Here is a 5,982-nt window from a genome sequence, read left to right on the forward strand (position 1 = left end):
TGTAAAGAATAAACCTGAGCTTATTCACAAAGAAAAATTCAAAAATCTCCCTTCCTCCTCCTTGTTAGACATAGAACCATTCCAGTGTCAGCATCGATACGGTTGATGGAAATGGTTTTCAGCCTCTCTGGAGGTGACTCTTCCAGAAAGTATTGCACAGGTCAACATAATGTGATGGCCTGCTACAGGCAGGAGACCTAATTAAGCAGCAGAGCAAAATTGGTTTCTTTGCATTATTGTGTTTTAAGTTCCTTTTAAGGCCATATTTAATTACAAGATGCAGGGGGGTTTTTTTTCTATATAGGACTCTGATGGCATTTCTTAGAAACAGACGTCCTCGCTTCATCAATACCTATGATATGAAAAATCCATATGCTGCCTTTTGTCCCTCTGAAAAGAGTGATAGCTACTTGGAAAATTTCAATGGACTGGCTCATCTTGTAGAGTTAGGTTCTGTAAGCTGTTTGAACAAGAACTACACCTCCCATTGTAATGTGAGTGTGCATTTGTGCAATTGATGTGTTCATCCTGAACTGGGACTTTTCTTTTTTGAGCTTTACCAAAAAATCATCATTCAAGCCATGCATGCAGTCATGAAAACTGAGACTGCGAACAGTCCAGTGTTTTGTGGTGACAGGCAGGATGGCATTGTGCTTGCATATACTGCTTTCAGTATACCACCTGAATTTTTAATCTTCACAGAAAAAATCTAGTTGTTCAATTTTAATATATTTTTCAGAAATTAGGGAGCTCTCAAAACCATCTGTTAATTATCTGTTACCTGATTTGACAAGTTTTACTAAGAGTCAAAAAATGCTGCCTTGTTTCAACTCTTTGGGAGAAGAAACAAACACTTTATTAAAACACCCTTGTGTTGCAGAGCAATCACAAACACACACTAAGTGCTGTGTGTTGTGGGTTTGTTTCATTTTGTGAATTTATGGGCTTAATTTTACACTGATTTTTCATTTCCATTTACAGAGGCGTGAATACAACAGGTGTCATGCCCGAAATCAAACTACAATAAGAGAGTTTTTTCCATATTACTCGTCCTATGAACAGGAACACCACATACAGACTTGCTTTTCAATACAGATGTTTTGACCACACATGTCTTGCAGCTTGAATGGATAGAAGAGCCAAGCCTAAGGTTAAAAAGGTTGCATTCCTCTTGTCTTAAAATTTGGTAATGTGATCAGTGCAATATCAACTCCAAAATTTCAACTAAATGTAATGACTGGGGCTTCTTCAGGTATAAATTTCTCAGCTGTACATGGGGTTTCAGTTCTCCAGGCTGTGTTCTGTTGATGCCTTCCTTGCCTGATCTCCTTCTGCACTTGATAAACTGACCTAAACTGGAGCTCATTGCTGCTAATTTTTCATGGTAGTTACCTAATTATGTAGTAATGTAGAACTGGAATACACAAGATCTACTACTTTACTATTACTCAATTTTTATTGAGACAACAGACATTTCCAGGTGATGTACAGAAGACATCTATGATGTCTACTGATATTTAATACCTCATAAAATTAATTATCTAGTAATACCTACTGTACCAAATACAAGGAAGTTTGCAGATTTTAACACATGAGAATTCTCTCCAGGACTTTAAGTAGCTCAGGGAAGTGAGTTTGCTACCAGTCTGAGTTTGTTGTTCGTGAAATCTTTTGGGTTGTTTGTAAGAGCAGGAGTGCTAAGGTCAAGTTTTTACTTAGTTATCCTCAGTTTTACCTACACAAAGTCTTGCAAGTGATCTGCTTATCCACCATTCCCTATAGGCCTTATTTCTGCTTGGCATTGCTTCCTCAGGTGAGGGGCAACCAGAATAGCTCTGCCTACAAGCACCAGACACAGACTTGGGCTGTGTTGGATTTTAAACGTGCACTATTGTCTCTTCATGAAGAACCTTTAAAAAGGGTCAAGGGGCACAATGAACAGTTTCTATATGCAGTGCAAGCTGTGCTGACTTGGTCACTCATCCTTCAACCTTCATTTCTCACCTTCCCCCCCCCCCAGTAATGCCCTTTCAAGGCAGTTTAAACTGAGTCTGATCCTAATCCTTGCACAGCATCCAAGTCATGCCTCTGACTCCCAGCAACTGTAGGCTTGAAACACAGCCCTTACACACCTCTTTTGTGCTGTGGTTATGGTTAAAGTTTTGCAAATTGTGGGCACTCCTTCCTTGCTACTTTTTGGCATAAGAGCATCCCCATGTAAATGGACTAAGGCTTCTACACTTTTTCCTTTCCAGGTTTCAACCATGGAAAAGCAGCTCTGAGGTAATTGAGGTAAAAACCTCAATAGGGACGTTTGTGGTTATTCCAAGGATTCGCCCCCTGGCTACTAATCCATGTCCAGCCCTTCATGCACCTTGATTCCTTGCAGCAGTTCTCTGCTGCTGTGACAAGCCACCTGCTTGTCAGGCCTGGCTAAAGGGGTGGCCTGGCACTCCTGCCTTTGTGGCCCAGCAGTGAGGCACTGCCTCAGTGTCCCTCAGCCCTAACAGGAGAAGCCGTCTTCATTAGCTGGAGGGTGGAGGGGAAAGCGCAGCTGGAAAGCTTGTGTGTGACAGCTGTGCATGTGGTGAGAGAGAGCAGGAGAGTGAAACTGGGATGCAGGACAATTGAAGCTGAGTATTCCCGGTTTTCTCAGCTTTTCTCCTAAGTAGAAAGCATTATCTCCTCCCTAAAGCTCTTACGGGCTGTGTGGGTGCTGGTTTTCAGGGAAGCTGAGAAGACAGGTAGCCAAGCTGCTCCTTCATCATGCTCATGGGGCCGTCGGGTGTCCATTCCAAGCCGGCAGAAAGTGCCAGGAGAAACCAGGGACGGGATGAGAAGAGTCCCTGTCCCTCTGCCGAGTCTCTCTCCCCTTGGCAGCATGCCTGGGAAAGCAGTGCGGACTAGCCCCAGGGCTGGGCGGCTCCGAGCCCCCCGGTTCTCACAGAAAACGGTGTCGGGGCTGCTTTTGATCCTGGCCGCCTTAGAACTGTCCCCAAATTTTGGGGAGAGAAGTGTTGGCGCTGGCTGCCAGCCAAGAAAGCGGCACGGAGCCCCTATGCCCTGCCCAGAGGGGATCGTGGGGATGCGCCTGCCCCATGTCGTCCTCCTCAGCCAGGATTCCAGCTCGGAAAAAAAGCCTGGCGAGGCCGAGGTGTCCCGTGTCCGTGGGCTCGCTCCTCCCCGGGCTCCCCCGCCCCACACAAACCCTCATTGCGGCTTTTTTTCCCACCTTCACTGTTAACAAAACGCGGTGATTAAGACTTGAAACCAACAAAGAGTTTTTCTTCCACCTTAACCTTGCACACAATCCTTTAACAAATTAATTAATCCTAATGAATTAACACTTCATTTATTTAAACGCGCTACAGTTCATGAATTAAATTTTCATGCAGTGATTAAAGGCTGTTAAAATATGCATGATTTCGTTAAAATTTTATAATAAATCAGGGCAATGTGTTACATGACAAGGCAACTACTTCCCAGCCCCTCGGAAGGTGCTTTGATTGGCGCGGGGGGCGGGGGGAGCCGAGCGCTCCGCTCCGGTTTGGGCGGCCGGGCGGGCCCGGGGCGCGGTGGGACGCGGCTGGGACACAGCCCTGTCCCCTCGGAGCGCCCTTGGTGCCTCTCGGGGCCGGGAAGCTGCGTTTTCCGTATGCCCCACCGAAACGCGGCGTCCGTGCAGCTCGGGGATCGCGGACACCGGTGAAAGGCAGCAGCCGGTTTGCCCACGGAGCGGGGCTGCAAGGGAGCAGGGATGTTTCTGGGATGTTTTGCTGAAAGAGCTCCTCAGTGCGCTTTTTAAATCCTCCGCATCACTTGAAATAGAGAGCGAGAAACTTTGCTGCCAACAGGACCTGTGGTGTTTTCCGCCGGACCTCTCCCTAGCTGCTCCGGGCTCCTTCCTTTCCCGAAAGGGGACGTTGTGAACTACCTTGGGACTTAAATCACCATCAAGCGTTTCAATTTTTAATATGACAACATTCTACACTTTGGCTGCAAAAGCAATTATCGCGGCTTGTACATCAGTAATTAGCAGGTCTTTGCTGATGTAAGGAAAGTCCTCATTAGGACAAGGAAATACTTTTTGTGCATTCACCCAAGGGTTGGTTGTGTTTTGTTGTGCGTTTTGGTTTTTTTCTTCTGAAAGTTAGTTTTGACCATTTAAAGGGAAAATAGCTTCTACTTTAAATGGGATATTGACTTTCTGTGAACTTCACCAAATAACACATTTACTGTAGGTTTTGTCTCAGCGCTCCCAGTGACACTCAGGGTAGGACAAATACCGCGACTGCAAAGTGTAAAGCTAACATTTGCTGAAATTAAAATATCCAGAGCGTTTAGAATGAGCGGTGAGATCCACATTAGCTAATTTTTTTAAGTCGGGATATATAGCAAACCATGATCAGACGTTAATAGTTAATATCATAAGCTTTAGTATATTCATCTTTGGGGAATCCTAAAAAGAGAAATCAAATACAATGGGTTACAGTAATTAATTTATAAATCGTTTCACTGTGGGAATAAGGGGTTACTTTATTGCTTTCTCGAGATAGGCAGTTCAGTCAATTAAGGAATTCTGCCTATTTCTTGCATTTGAAGCCGGAGAAAACTACGGGAGACAAGTAAATGTGTATATATATGTGCCTCCCTTGCTTTATTGAGCATCTCGGGCCATAAACGTAAGGCTACAGCATGGTCGCGTCGCCAATGAACTCGCTGCTCAAAGCCTGCGAGTTTATTGCCATCAGTATTCATGAGGCTGGGCGTACCCACGAGGAATAGAAACAACAGCGAACATTAAAATAAAATCTATTACCAGGCCCGCGCGATTCTGAGCCCGGCTCAAGCGGTCTGCCCGGGGAGCTGGCAGTGTGTGGCGGGGACAGGGGAGCTGTCACCTGGGGCTGGTGACAAGGGGCCCGGGGAGCCCCCTCGGGCAGCAGCCCCTGCGCTCGGTGCGGCCGAGCAAGCAGCAGGGCAGCGCCGGCACCGGCTGCTGCAGCGCCTCGGTAGCGGGAGTCACGGTCAGGCGGCAATTTTTAGCGATGTTTTAGAAGTTAGCCTAAAGTTAGCTCTTGAAAAGAAAAAAAAAAAAAAAAAAAAAAAAAAAAGTCCTGAGAAGAAAAGTTTTTCCTCCGGGACTTGATAAGTGACATTCCAAACGGTGCTCCACAAAAACCCCTCTTGTCCTTCTTCTCCCCTCTCCTGAAAGATCAGACTTGGCTGCAGCTCCCTAAGGAGGCAGCTGCCCCCGGGGAGCAGAGGGGAGCGGGCGGGGCAGCAGCAGCACAGCCGCCCCAGGAGCAGCAGCAGCACAGCCGCCGCCTCCTCCCCGGGGTCGGGAGAGCCTTCTCTCCCCCGCACGCCGCCAGCCCCGTCCCTCGGGCGGCCGCCCCCCGGGCGGACTCAGTGATGGAGCGAGGAGCCCCTGGCAGGGGGTGTGTCTCCAGCCGGGCGGGACTGCCTCCCCCCGAGGAGGATCCAGTGGGATGCATATCGCAAGCTGCCGAGACGGCGCGCCCGCCCCCATCCCAGGGGTCAGAAGACACCTCGGAGGTGGGACCCTTAGGACTCCTACAGGTCCTCACCTCCTCAGCCTCCGGCTAGCGCTGGGGGTGGAGGTGGGAGAAAGGCTGAATTCTCTGCCTTTCTGGCCTAAAAAATAAGCCAGTGAACAGAAGGGGTCGTTTGAAAAGTGCTAGTGGGGGCTGATGTCCTCCATCCAAGGAGAAGGTCTCGCCCAGCAGCGCCTGCCATAGCCACAGTATGTTCCCGTTCCTCTGGTTCGGAACTGAACCCGTTCCCTGCCCTGGCTGTCTGCAGTCCCTGCCTGCCCTCGCTGCCCCTGCCAGCCCAGAAGTTAAAGACCCGGGCGCAGAGGCAAAGCGAGTGCCCGGTGGTACGTGGGCAGGAGGGCAGGTCACCGCTTAGCCTGGAAACCCTCCCCTGGCCGCCTGTGCCACCGCTCGCACAGTTTTC

This window comes from Melospiza georgiana, chromosome 2 (genome assembly GCF_028018845.1).
Source record: "Melospiza georgiana isolate bMelGeo1 chromosome 2, bMelGeo1.pri, whole genome shotgun sequence".
Classification (NCBI taxonomy): domain Eukaryota; kingdom Metazoa; phylum Chordata; class Aves; order Passeriformes; family Passerellidae; genus Melospiza; species Melospiza georgiana.